Raw genomic sequence first — 15,167 nt, 5'->3', positions numbered from 1 at the left:
AAGTAGCTGGAGAAAAACACAGAACCATGTTGACTGGTCTCACTTTGAAGTCAAGAGCACTAACCTCAAGTAGGCCTTTCATGCTGCCCAAGACTTTTTTTTTTCCTACCATATACTTTGATTTTCCTTGTATTTTACAACTTTTTCACTTTCCTCAAATCTTTAATGCTTCCACCCCCAGATTATGACCATCTTCTTTCCTTCTATCTTAGTATGACTTCTCCATGTGTGCCCTAGATCCCAATATCCTCTATCTACTCAAAGAGTATTGTCTAGGAATTCTTCTCTCTTTAAGGCATCATCACATTACCCCCATGGATCATCCCCCATCAGCACACAAACATGCAGTAATATATGTCATCTTTAAGTAACTTCTTGTTACCATATATCACCTTTACAGCAAAACTCATCAAAAAATATATTATACTCCCTGATGATTTTTTTCCTATTGAATGCAATCCAGTCAAGGTCTCTACTTCATTCAGTCTTGTGAAGTCACCAGTGATCACCTCCTCCTCCTTCTCAGACTTCACTTTACTTAACGTATCTATAGTTTTTAAACCACTTAATCACTCAGACTCCTTGTCAAAACCCTTCCTTCAATTGGTTTCCATGCATTTTCTCTTGACTCCACTTCTGTATCACTAACCATTCTTTCTAGTCTCCTTTGTTTTTCTTCTCCTTGTTGCTCTACTTTCTTAACATTGGAATGCTCAGTACTTGGACTCCCTTCAATCTATACTCATACCCTTGGTGATAACTTCAGTTATGATCTCCTCTATATGCTCTCTGCTTTCAATTTAATAATCAACCCAGAGCTCTTGCCTGAGCTCAAGACTCACATCTCCAACTACTTACTCAGCATCCACTGGAATGTCTAATAAGCATATCCCCAAAGGAGAACTCTGGATTATTTTACTCCAGAATCTGTTCCTTCAGCAGGATTTTCCATCTCACCATCTCCATCATTCCAGTTACTCAGCTTAAGAATTAGAATCATCCTTGTTTCCTCTGTTTCTCACATATCACATATCCAGTTCACCAATATATTCTGTTGGCTTTATATTCCAAATATATCCAGAACCTAACAATTTCTCACTATTTCACCACTACTACCTTAGTCCAAGCCATCACACATCTCACCCACATTGTTCTATTAACCACTCAACTGCTCTCTCTTCTTCTATACTTGACCTCTTTAAAGTTATTCTCAGGAGAGGCAAGATGGAGGAAGTGTAGGGAACCTCATTTCATCTGGTCCCTTGAATTTAGCTACATAACTATCAAATCATACTGAACACCCATGAATTCAATCTGAGGTAAGACTGAACTTACTGTAACTCTACAAGTAGAAAAGTGACCACTTTTTGCAAGGTAAGAGGTGTGGAGAAGTGAATCTGAGGGGAGATACCAGAAGATAAACGGAGCGGGGAGGGATCCTCCCTAAGCTGGCTACAGGAAAGTGACATAGCCCTGGAGCACAAAATCGGAACCCTTAGAAATCTGCTCCAGTGAGAGATATCCCTTCCTGAAAGGTGCTCACTTGGTGAAGTGGGGGCTGAATCCTAGGTGGGACAGTGTGGTCTCAGGATCTCCAAGTCACAGAAAGAAAGGGGTGCCTGAGCCAGTAGAGTTCCCAAGCATTGGAGCAGGGAAACTGGTTAAGGCCAGTGAGTTGGGGAGGGGGCTCTCAGCTCGGTTCACCATAAACCACAAGCCACAGCATGGGGACCCTGCAGAGGTCTGGAACACGAGGACTCTCCATCTTCCCCTGGGAGAAGCAGAGCAGGTGCCTGCATGACCAGGGGACAGCTCTCAGTGCAAGAGCCATGTAAAGGACAGTAACGGGCAACCCTCCACCTTCCGTGGGAGGGGCACAGTAGGTATGCATGATCAGGTGACCTTTCACTGTGCCAGCGCCCTACAAAGTGCAGAAACGCAGCTACCCTCTGCCTTCCCTGGGGAGGATCAGGGTGGGCACACACGATAGGAGTCTTCAGAGTTTGGCACACACAAAAGTGAAGACTGCTTATCCCTGAGGGTTTACTGAAGGGAGGGGACCCCAATCTTTCAGCTCTAGGGCTGGAGATCAGGTGGCCATTTTTATTTTCATCCTCTGAAGCAGGGCAGAAAGCCTTAAGGGTATAAAAGCCACACAGAGCAACCAGCTTACACTGAGCCCAGCCCCCTTGCAAAGGGCTGTGCAACTCCACCCAGGCAAAGACACCTGAGAATCAGCTCAGCAAACTCCTCCCCCAGAAGACCAGCTGGAAAAACAGGTGAACAGCAAGTTTACGGACCACACAGGACTGCAAAACTCCAACACAAGGGGAAAATAGTATATACAATTTGAGGGTTTTTTCTCATGATTCATTTATCTTTCAGTTTAAAATTTGCCATTTCTTTTTTTTCTTCTTTCCTTTTTCAACTAGTTTTTTATTTTATCAACTCTGTTTTTAAGCCTTTTTTTAACTTTCTTTTTTTTACATTTGCATTTTTTAGATATATTCTTCATTTTTGGCTTCCTCTCACCGTATTCAATTTTATTATTTTTATGTATATAAATTTTGCTTTCTTTACAATTTTGGGACTTAGTGTCTTTTAACACACAGACAAAATACACTCAGGACCAAGCAGATCACCCTGCTTTGTACACCCTGTATGATTATATACCTCTTTTCCCCACCCCACCCCACCCCCATTTTTTTTCCTTTTCCTCTTTCTTTTTCTTTCCATTCTTGGCTTCTGACAGCTTCGGGTTCACTCATTCTTCTCTGGGCAAAATGACTAGAAGGAGGAATTTACAACAAAAGAAAGAACCAGAGGCAATACTTTCTGCCACAGATCTAATCGATATGGATATAAGTAAAATATCAGACCTGGAAATCAGGATAATAATTATAAAGTTACTAGCTGGACTTGAAAAAAGCATAAAAGACACTAGGAAATCTTTTAGTGCATACATGAGATCTAATCGGGCCGAAATTAAAAATGTTCTGAGATGCAGTCTAAATTGGGTGCTCTAATAGCTAGGATAAATGAGGCAGAAGAGAGAGTGACAGAGAAGACAAGTTGATGGAAAGGAAGGAAGCTGAGGAAAAGAGAGAAAAACAACTAATGGACCATGAGGTGAGGCTTCAAGAAATCAGCAATGCCATAAAATGAAACAATATCAGAATTACTGGGGTGCCCAAGGGAGAAGAAAGAGAGAGAGTCAGAAGGTATATTTGAGCAAATCATAGCTGAAAACTTCCCTAATCTGGGGAAGGAAAAAGGCATTCATGCCCAAGAGGTAGAGAGGACCATTCCTAAAATCAATAAAAATAGATCAACACCCCGACATTTAAGTAACAATGAAGACTGCAAATTTCAGAGATAAAGAGAAAATCTTGAAAGCAGCTCGAGATAAAAGGTTCCTAACCTACAGGGGTAGGAATAATAGACTGGCATCAGACCTATCCACAGAGACCTGGCAGGCCAGAAAGGACTGGTATGATATATTCACGGTACTAAATGAGAAAAATGTGCCACCAAGAATACTTTATCCAGTAAGGTTGCCATTCAGATGGGAAGGAGAGATAAAGAGCTTCAAGGACAGACAGAAACTGAAAGAATATGTGACTACCAAGCCAGCCATGCAAGAAATATTAAGAGGGATCCTGTAAGCGAAGAGAGAGCCCAAGACTAACACAGACCAGAAAGAAACAAAAGATAATCTACAGAAACAGGGACTTTACAGGTAATACAATGGCACTAAACCATATCTTTCAATAGTTACTCTGAATGTAAATGGGCTAAATACTTCAATCAAAAGACACAGGATAGGGCGCCTGGGTGGCTCAGTTGGTTAAGCGACTGCCTTCGGCTCAGGTCATGATCCTGGAGTCCCGGGATCGAGTCCCACATCGGGCTCCCTGCTCGGCAGGGAGTCTGCTTCTCCCTCTGACCCTCTTCCCTCTCATGCTCTCTGGCTCTCATTCTCTCTCTCTCAAATAAATAAATAAAATCTTAAAAAAAAAAAAGACACAGGATATCAGATTATATAAAAAAGCAAGACCCATCCATATGCTAGCTACAAGAGACTCATTTTAGACCTAAAGACACATTCAGACTGAAAGTGAGGGGGTGAAGAACCATTTATCATGCTGACAGACCTCAAAAGAAAGCTGGGGTAGCAATCCTCATATCAGACAAATTAGATTTTAAACCAAAGACTGTATTAAGAGATGTATTAAGATTAAGACTATATCATTCTTAAAGGGTCTACCCAACAAGAAGCTCTAACAATTATAAATATTTATGCTCTTAATTTGGGAGCAGCCAATTATATCAACCATTAATAACCAAATTAAAGAAACACATTGATAATAATACAATAATAGTAGGGAACTTCAACACCCAATTCACAGCAAAGGACAGATCATCTAAGCAGAAGATCAACAAGGAAACAAGAACTTTGAATGACACACTGGACCAGATGGACTTCACAGATATATACAGAGCACTCCATCCTAAAACAACAAAATACACATTCTTCTCGAGTGCACATGGAACTTTCTCCAAAATAGGTCACATACTGGGTCACAAATCAGGTTTCAGCCAACACCAAAAGACTGGGATTATTCCCTGCATATTTTCAGACCACAATGCTTTGAAATTTGAACTCAATCACAAGAGGAAATTTGGAAGAATCTTAAAACACTTGGAGGTTAAAGAGCATCCTACTGAAGAATGAATGGGTCAACCAGGAAATTAAAGAATAATTTTATGGAAACTAATGAAAATGAAAACACAACTGTTCAAAACCTTTGGGATTCAGCAAAGATGGTCCTAAGAGGGAAGTACATTGCAATATAAGCCCCTCTCAAAAAAATTAGAAAAATCTCAAATGCACAAGCTAACCTTACACCTAAAGGAGCTGCAGAAAGATAACAGCAAATAAAGCCTAAACCAAGCAGAAGAGAAATAATAAAGATTAGAGCAGAAATCAATGAAATAGAAACCAGAAGTACAGTAGAACAGATCAGCAAAACTAGAAGCTGACTCTTTGAAAGAGTTAATATGATCGATAAATCCCTAGCCAGACTCATCAAAACAGAGAAAGGGTCCAAATAAATAAAATCATGAATGAAAGAGAAATCACAACCAACACCAAGGAAATACAAACAATTTTTAAGAACATACTATGAGCAACTATATGCCAACAAATTAAGCAATCTGGAAGAAATGGATGCATTCCTGGAAACTTATAAACTACCAAAACTGAAACAGGAAGAAATAGAAAATCTGAGACCCATAACCAGAAAGGAAATTGAAGCAGTAATCAAAAATCTCCCAACAAACAAGAGTCCAGGGCCAGAGAGCTTCCCAGGGGAATTCTGCCAAACATTTAAAGAAGAAATAATACTTAGTCTACTGAACCTGTTTCAAAAAATAGAAATGGAAGGAAAACTTCCAAACTCGTTCTATGAGGCCAGCATTACCTTGATCCCAAAACCAGACCAAGACTGCACCAAAAAAGGAGAATTACAGACCAATATCCCTGATGAACATGGATGCAAAAATTGTCACCAAGATACTAACCAATAGGATCCAACAGTACAATAAAAGGATTATTCACCACAACCTAGTGGGATTTATTGCTGGACAAGAACCATATGATCCTCTCAATTAATGCAGAAAAAGCATTTGACAAAGTACAGCATCCTTTCTTGATTAAAACTCTCCACAGTGTAGGGATAGAAGGAACATGCCTCAATATCATGAAAGCCATATATGAAAAGCCCACAGCAAATATCATTCTCAATAGGGAAAAACTGAGGGCTTTTTCCCTAAGGTCAGGAACACCACAGGGATACCCACTCTCATCACTGTTGTTCAACACAGTACTAGAAGTCCTAGCCTCAGCTAACAGACAACAAAAAGAAATAAATTGGCATTCAAATTGTCAGAAAAGTCAAACTCTCACTCTACACAGATGACATGACACTTTATATGGAAAACCCAAAAGACTCCATCCCAAAATTGCTAGAACTCATAGAGCAATTCAGCAACATGGCAGGATATAAAACCAATGCACAGAAATGAGTTGCATTTCTATACACTAACAATGAGACAGAAGAAAGAGAAATTAAGGAGTCAATCCCATTTATGACTGCACCAAAAACCATAAGATACCTAGGAATAAACCTAACCGAAGAGGTAAAGGACCTGGACTCTAAAAACTACAGAACATTTATGTAAGAAATTAAGGAAGACACAAAGAAATGGAAAAACATTCCATGCTCAGAGATTGGAAGAATATTGTTAAAATGTCTGTGCCACCCAGAGCAATCTACACATTCAATGCAATCCCTATCAAAATACCATCAACATTTTTCACAGAGCTGGAACAAATAATCCTAAAATTTGTACAGAACCAGGAAGACCCTGAATAGCCAAAGTAATGTTTTGTTTTGTTCTGTTTTGTTTTTTTCTAAAATAATGTCAAAAAAGAAAACCAAACCTGGTAGCATCACAATGCCAGACTTCAAGCTATATTACAAAGCTGTAATCATCAAAACAGTATGGTACTGGCACAAAAACAGACACATGAATCAATGGAACAGAACAGAGACCCCAGAAATGGACCCTCAACTCTATGGTCAAGTAATCTTTCACAAAGAATATCCAGTGGAAAAAAGACAGTCTCTTCAATAAATTGTGCTGGGAAAAGTGGATAGCCACGTGCAGAAGAATGAAACTGGACCTTTTTCGTACACCATACACAAAGATAAACTCAAAATAGATGAAAGACCTAAATGTGAGACAGGAAACCATCAAAATCCTAGAGAACACAGGCAGCAACCTCTGTGACCACACCCACAGCCACTTCTTGCTAGACAGGTCTCCAAAAGCAAGGGAAACAAAAACAAAAATGAACTATTGGAACTTCGTCAAGATAAAAAGCTTCTGCACAAAGGAAACAACAAAACTAAAAGGCAACCAATGGAAGGGGAGAAGATAATTGCAAATGATGTATCAAATAAAGGGCTAGTATCCAAGATCTATAAAGAACTTACCAAACTCAACACCCAAAGAACAAATAATCCAGTCAATTAATGGGTGGAAGACATGAACAGACATTTCTCCAAAGAAGACATACAAATGGCCAATAGACACATGAAAAAAATGCTCAACATCACTTGGCGTCAGGGAAATACAACTCAAAACCACAATGAGATACCACCTTACACCAAAATGGCCAAAATTAACAAGACAGGAAACAACAAATGTTCACAAAGATGCGAGCCCTCTTATACTGTTGGTGGGAATGCAAACAGGTACAGCCACTCTGGAAAACAGTATAGAGGTTCCTCAAAAAGTTAAAAATAGAGCTACCCTCTGACCCAGCAATTGCACTAGTAGGTATTTACCCCAAAGATACAAATGTAGTGATCCGAAGGGGCACCTGCACCCCAATATTCATAGCAGCAATGTTCACAATAGCCAAACTATGGAAAGAGCCCGAGAAGTCCATCAAGAGATGAATGGATAAAGAAGACGTGGTGTGTGTGTATGTGTGTGTGCATATATATATATAATGAAATATTACCCAGCCATTATGAAGAATGAATACTTACCATTTACATTGACATGGATGGAACTGAAGGGTATTATGCTGGGCAAAATAAGTCAAACAGAGAAAGACAATTATAATATGATTTCACTCATATGTGGAATATAAGAAACAGGGCAGAGGATCATAGGGTAAGGGAGGGAAAACTGAATGGGAAGTCATCAGGGAGGGAGAAAAACCATGAGAGACTCTTAACTATAGGAAACAAACTGAGGGTTGCTGGAGAGAAGGTGGGTGGGGGATGGGGTAACTGGGTGATGGGCATTAAGGAGGGCACGCGATGTGATGAGCACTGGGTGTTATATGCAGCTGATAAATTATTGAACACTACATCTGAAACTAATGATGTACTACATGTTGGCTAATCCAATTTAAATTAAAAAATTAAAAAGAAAAAAATTTTAAGTAAAAAAATAAAGTTATCTCTCCACACAAAAGCCAGGGCAAGCCATTTTATAACATAAGTTATATAATATTACTTCTTCGCTCAAAACCCCCATGACTGCCTACCTCATTTGTACTGAAATCTAAAGCCCTTACAGTGGCCGAGAAGTCCTACATGACTTTGCACCATCTCTCCACTCTCCCTCTCCCAAAGACCTCTGTAATATCATCCTTCTACCACTCTTCCTTTTGCCCAGTTCAAGCCACATGGGTCCCTTTGCTTGTTTATGGACATGCCAAGCATGCCCCTACCTCAGAATCTCTGCATTCTGTGGTTCCCTCTTCAGTGAGGACTTTCCTGACCATCCTGCACAAAATAACAATACAGACTCCCCATCCCAGAAGCTCCAGCCCCTTCACATACTTATCTTTTGGCATACAACATATTTATTTTTCTATTGTGTCATTCCTCACTAAATATAGGCACCATGAGTGAAAAAATATTTCTTTGCTTGCTTGTTTGTTCATTCACTTATTCCAAAACCTAAATAATGCCTGGTATATACTAGTAGCTCAATAAATATTTGTTGACTAAAGAAATCATTTTACATAATTCAAAATGGAATTTTGATCCAAAGGGAGTTTGTCATTATTTAAAAACACCTCAAAGCATTAGAACTGGAAAGAAGATAAGGACTACCTACCAAAAATAAAATAGTTCCATTGTCTTCTCTGGAAACTCTCATGGGCAATGGGAGCATGAGTTAGGACCAGGAAAATGTAAGTGCTCAGTTACCACCCTGTCACAGCCCCAACCAAAGCAGCCCTATTTTGTTGTTGTTGTTGTTGTTGTTGTTGTTGTTGTTGTTTCCTATTTCAGGCTTAGACATAATGGTTTAATAAATATTTTAAAGAAAGTTCTGAAACCTAAAAAGTAGAACTGTAGATCTGGTGTAAATCTTCAGTCACAGAGAAAGAGACTGAATCCTGGAAAATGAAGTGAGTTAATCCAGGTCAAATCACGATAGTTCCAGAAAACCAGGGCTGGAAATCCAGACTCCTCAATTCTGTCCTCATGCTTGCCCCACTCAAGGCCAAGATTTCTCCATGTTCTTCATGTTCATCAAGGGCATAATGCTTGAATGAGATATGTGTTGCCTTTCCAAGAAATCCAATTATGATTTCAGATTTATCATATTCTCAATTTCTTACAAAATTTCTTAAATTTCAAATTCAATAATTATTCTTTCAGATTGCTGAAAACAGTACACATTTGAACTTTTCATAATTTTTCATAAAAACTAACCTATACTCACATTGCTAAAGCAGTGCAGGAGACTTGATTACAATTTGCTATATTTAAGTATTTCCCTAAATAGATTATATAATCTAAATTTTCTGCACGCTATTTCTCAATTTCTCTTCATGCATCCATGGATCAGCTTTTTAGCACACAACCCACAAAGTTAAATTGGTTTGTGATTGGAGCAAATGAAAAGAAAATGTATGACCCATGTGCATTCTACTAAGCTGACACATTGAATGTGTTTCTCTGCCAGGTTTAGATTAACCACTGATTTGATGCACCAACCGGCCCATTTCTCATAAATGGGCTTTCTTCTATTCAGTGTTTAGTAAGCTCCTTGTCAACAAAATAACCCCTAAGCTGAATAAAAATCCCCTTAGGCCTGACAGCCTTGGAGGATTATTTGCTCAGCAGTGATTTAAGGAATCTCTGACAACTTCATTTCGATATATTTTCCAAGAAAGTATATTACTAAAAACCCTAAACACTTAAGCATTTGCAATTTTAAAGACTTAATGCTCGGAGAAAAATGGGAATCCTACCAGGATTTTTGATGGCTATTTAGAAGATGGGATATCTAATCCATTCCTTCACTTATTGCAAAGAAAGTAAATTCAAGACAACAGTAATTCACTTGATCAAAAGAAGTTTTCAGCCCCAACGGCTGTTTGTGGTTCTCATGATTAGCTCTGTACAAAAAAAACAGACTGAAGGCAAAGAGTTATCCCAGCATAGACTTCACTTATCATCTACATTTCCAAGATCCTATTTGTTGGTAGTGGAATATTGAAAACCACAAAATAGTTCATGTTTACAGCTTGCAATTATAGTCCATAAAATATTATTTACAACACAACAGAATTTATTGCTTCCTTACTTTATATAGTCAGTAATCCTCATGTACTTAAAACTATTTGATATATAAATTCAGTATACTGTGTGGGAGGATGGGTTAGCCTGGTGATGAGTATTAAAGAGGGCATGTACCGAATGGAGCACTGGGTGTTATACGCAAACAATGAATCATGGAACACTACATCAAAAACTAATGATGTAATGTATGGTGATTAACATAACATAATAAAAAATAAAAAAATAAAAATTCAGTATACTGAGACCTTAAAACCTATCTCTGTCACTAATTAGTGGTATGATTTTGATCTTGGCCTCATAGATATGTGAAGATTAAGTATGATAATGTATTCAAGGTATCTAGTACAGGGAACGGGCACATAATCGTTTGTCAATTGATGTTAATTTCCTTTCTTCTTCCTTTCTCCCTTTTCAAGTATATACAACCTTACTACATATAATGCCATAATTTTATTCATCTATTTATCTTTAAAAATATTTACTGAGTACATATTACATACCAGTTTCCCTGCATTGCATTGGGCAATAGAACTGTATACAAGCCCAAACCCAACAAAGTCCCTGTCTCACAGAATTTACACTTTCGTGGGAGATACAGAACAATAACAGCATTTTTCCTTAAATGGGTCAGTCATGAATGACTTCTCTAAAGAGGTAAAGCAAAAAAGTCATATGAAATTCTGGAAAAGAGCTTTCCAAACAAACAGAATTGCTAATGCATAAGCATGGGTGCATCAGAACTTAACACCAAGTGGGGTAGCAAAGGCAAAATTCCATGGAAGACAGAGACTTAAATGAGACTCTCTTATTCCTCAAATCTGCTTTCAACCACTGACTGAACCTCTGGCTTATGTGACACTGGGAAGTGGAGGAAGAGGGTAAGGACAGTCTGTTGACTACGGGTGAGTCAAGCCACCCACAGGCTGGATGAAGCATCTGCAATACCTTCTGTATGACAAAAAAGGAGTTCCAATCTGGTAATACGAATCTGGTGCTTTCTTGGGGATCAAGGAGCTAGTGAGAAGCATATGCAAACCATTCTGCAAAAAGGCAGAATGAAAGAGAAAATGTCTTTTAAAAACTTCCACCACCTCCCTCTCACTTGCTCATGTGCTTGCTCTGTGGGAGGTCCTACTACTATGTTGTAAGAAACCCTGTGGAAAGGCCTATTTGGCGAGGAATTAAGGCCTCCTGACAACAACCATATGAGGGAGTATTCTTGGAAGCAGATGCACCAACCCCAGCCATGCCTTCAGACTGCAACCCCCACCACCATCTTGAATGCAGCCTCATGAAAGATCCTAAGCAAGAAACACTCAGCTGAGCTGTTCCAGGATTGCTGACCCTAAGAAACTGAACAAAACTCCACCAGTCTTTTCAGCTATAACAGAACATCTGGTAGTATTTCCTCAGGCTTGTAAAAGCTCAAAAATGAAATGTGTTGGGGCGCCTGGGTGGCTCAGTCCATTAAGGGGCTGACTCTTAATTTTGGCTCAGGTCATGATCTCAAGGTCGTGAGACCAAGCCCCACATCGGGCTCCGTGCTGGGCATGGAGCCTGCTTAAGATTCTCTCTTTGCCCTTCCTGTCAAGAAAGGGGAGGGGAGGGGAGGGGAGGGGAGGGGAGGGGAGGAGAGGAGAGGAGAGGAGAGGAGAGGAGAAAAAGGAAGGAAGGAAGAAAGGAAGGAAGGAAGGAAGAAAGCAAGCAAGCAAGCAAGCAAAGAAAGATGTTTATCATTTAGTGCAAAGGCCAGAGAAGGAATCTTCCAGAACACAGGTGGGAGAGTGAGTGGGAGTGACCACTCTGGACTCTGGGCCAGGAGAAGATGCCAGCACAATTTCCTCACTTCCAGAATCACATCATTATCATCGACACATAGTGTTGGCTGAATTACAAACTTTCATTCATGCTCAAAAATTTTCAGGGGCGCCTGGGTGGCTCAGCCGGTTGAGCATCTCCCTTCAGCTCAGGTCATGATCCTGGGGTCCTGGGATGGAGTCCCGCATCTGGGCTCCTCGCTTGGTGGGGAGCCTGCTACCTCTCCCTCTGCCTGCCGCTACCCCTGCTTGTGCACTCCCCACCCCTGTCTCTCTGTCAAACAAATAAATTTTTAAAAATCTTAAAAAAAATTTTTTTTTCAATGGCCCAAAGATTATATTGATCTACAGAATCCTAGATGACCTGTTTCCAGGCCCACATCTAGCCTAACCTGACGTTACTTTCTTTTCCTCAGGTTCACTCCATCTAAGCATTTTCAAGCCTGGCCCAAAGGGCTCCATGAACAAAAGAAAGGTCGAGAACCATAGTCACTGCCATGCAGTGGTTGATGGAATCATCTTTAGAGAAATGACCATGCAACCAAACATTTCTCCCTTGTTCTTTAAATGTGAGTTTTTCCTTCCTTGCCTGCCTCCCTTAGGGGCTTCCAGTTCAGAAACATAAAGCTTTCAACTTCTCACATCTATATCACAGTTACAAGTGTTGTGAGAATGAAACCTGAGCAAGTTCCTCTGTCTCTCTGAATGGTAAAATTTTATCTGCAAAATGAAAACTTTTTAAATAGCTAAACTTTTTCTCTTCCCATTGATAGTCATTCAAATTTAAACACAACTGTCTTTGGAAGCTATGATTTACTGGGAGCCACGTCCAACAGACACTGTCATCTCATCACAGTCTCTAAGGTAGCTTTATTATCCTCATTTTAAATATCCCCATTTTAAATTGAGCCTGAGGGGTTAAGTAACTGACCCCGATCATACAGCTACTAAACCACTGATGCAGTATTTGAATCCACAACTCTGTCCCTGGGACGTCATCAATATGGCAACTTAGCTCATTCTGACTTCAGTCCCCCTCATAAGACCAACTAACAACTATCCATAGAGAAGGCACCAACGTGAAAATTCCAGAACCCGGTGGATAAAGCCGAAGCAACCCCCTGGACCCCAAAACTGAAAAGGAAGGGTAAGAGGAGCAACTACACTTTTACCACATTGCAAATTCACAGTCCTGCCCAACTGCTCGACACAGCCTCTAGTCTATCCCTCCGGAAGTCTGGCCACAGACAGCCAGCTGTTGTGGAACACAGCCTATCTTCCTGGCAGAGAGCCAAGCCAGCAGCCATGCCCAGCTGTTGAACATAGCTTCCAGGGCCACAGAACCAGGGACCCCGAACAGCAGCGGCGCCCTGCCCACAACTGCACTCTGCAGCGCTGCCTGGCACTGGACCCTGCCCCACGGCACAATGCAGCCTGTGGCCTCGCCCACACAAAGAGCCCAGCCAGTGACCATGCCCAGTGGCAGAGCACGGTCTGCAGCCACACCCAACAAGGAAGCCAGGACACCACCCGGCCAGGCAACGGAGCACAGCCCCACCCCCAACTGCGGGACACAGCTGAAGGCCCCTCTACACCAGGGAGCCGGGCCAGCAACTTCACCCCCTAGAGGAGCAGAGGCAACCGCCTACCTGCTCTGGAAGCCTGACCTGTGGTCCTGAACAACTTCAGGATGCAGTTTGAGTCACGGCCAGATCATACAGCACGGCCTGAGACCCCGGTCCGACTGCGAAACCCGACCGGCGGCCGCCTGAACCCAGAATCCTGTGGGTGGCACCATCCAATCAGAATACAGCCTGAGGCTCACGCAACCAGGAGTGACGGCGGCACCCAGCCAGCAAGCCCTGCACAATCGCGCAATGCATTAATGGCACTGCCCTGCTTGGGAACGTAGCCCGCAACCTCACCAGACCAGAGGAGATTGGGGAGGGCAGCTAGTGGCCCCAAACTCACCACAGAGTGTGGCCAGCTGCCCTGCGTGAGCAGGGAGCCAACCCAGCAGTCTTACTTGAAGGCAGAGCCCAGCCAGCCTCAGCACAGGCAGCTACCTCACCCAACAAGAAACTCCTATAGCAGCCCCACCTGTCCCCAGAAACTACTAGCTGACTTGTCCAGTACCCCAGACTGAGCTAACTGGTGAAGGCCTTTCCCTGTAAAGTCTGGAAGAGACTGCTTACTCAAGTGCACAGATACCGACTCAAAGATACAAAGATCGGAAAGAATTAAGTAAAGATGATACGACCAAAGGAAACAAAGCTCCAACAACTGACCCTAAAGAAACGGAGATCTATGAAGTTCCTAAAAAATTAAAAATAGAGGGGTGCCTGGCTGGCGCAGTCTATAGAACATGCGACCCTTGGTCTTGGGGTTGGTACCCCATGTTGGGGGTAGAGATTACTTTAAAAAAATAAAATCTTAAAAAAAATTAAAAATAGAACTACCATTTGATCCAGTAATCGCACTTCTGAATATATATCTGCAGATAAAATCACTGTCTTGAAGTGATATCTGCACCCATATGTTCATTGCAGCATTATTTACAACAACCAAGACATGGAAACAACCTAAGTGTCCACCAATGGATGAATAGATTAAGAAAATGTATGGAATATTACTCAGCCTTGAAGAAGAAGGAGGAGGAGGAGGGGGAGGGGGAGGGGGAGGAGGAGGGGGAGGAAATCCTGCCATTTGCAACACCATGCATAAAGCTGGAGGACATTATGCTAAGTGAAATAAGCCAGTGACAGAACAAATACTGCATGTTTCCAAATTTATGAGAAAACTAAAATGCTCAAATTAATGGGGCAGAGAGTAGAATAGTGGTTACCAGGGGTTGAGGAAAGGAGAAATGAGAAGGTATTAAAAAGCAGGTTACCAAATGGGCTCTGGGACTAATCCCACTGTGGGCCCTCTGAGAACCATGTAAAACATGCTTCACAATTGTCCCACTCATGTATGGGAAGGTTGAAGCATATGATCCACTGACTTCTGCCTCCTATTGGCTGAGGCTTTCTCCCACTCTTCCAGGTTGCCACAGTGCATGGCAAGCTTCTAAGGTGCCAAAGAAAACCTTCAGATAGTGAAGCAAAGAAATTCAGGTGCTTAAGATGCAAACTGGTCAGTGTGCCAGAAACTCCCTACCACAGAAGCA

At 41.3% G+C, this 15,167-nt stretch overlaps 1 long non-coding RNA gene across 1 annotated transcript in view; it reads right to left on the bottom strand.

The window, feature by feature from the left end:
- LOC141374709 (uncharacterized) overlaps positions 1-13,803 on the bottom strand; it is a 67,731-nt gene extending 53,928 nt beyond the window's left edge. The window contains exon 1 of the long non-coding RNA XR_012381802.1: positions 13,648-13,803. This is a non-coding gene — a long non-coding RNA (uncharacterized lncRNA). The remainder of the gene's footprint in view (positions 1-13,647) is intronic.
- Between the last annotated feature and the right edge of the window lie 1,364 nt (positions 13,804-15,167).

Source organism: Callorhinus ursinus, unplaced genomic scaffold (assembly GCF_003265705.2).
Source record: "Callorhinus ursinus isolate GAN/ISIS: 27379988/994484 unplaced genomic scaffold, GSC_fseal_2.0 scaffold2, whole genome shotgun sequence".
In the NCBI taxonomy this organism is placed as follows: Eukaryota; Metazoa; Chordata; class Mammalia; order Carnivora; family Otariidae; genus Callorhinus; species Callorhinus ursinus.
The sequence above is the reverse complement of the archived record's forward strand: the minus strand, read 5'-3'. Positions and strand labels throughout refer to the sequence as shown.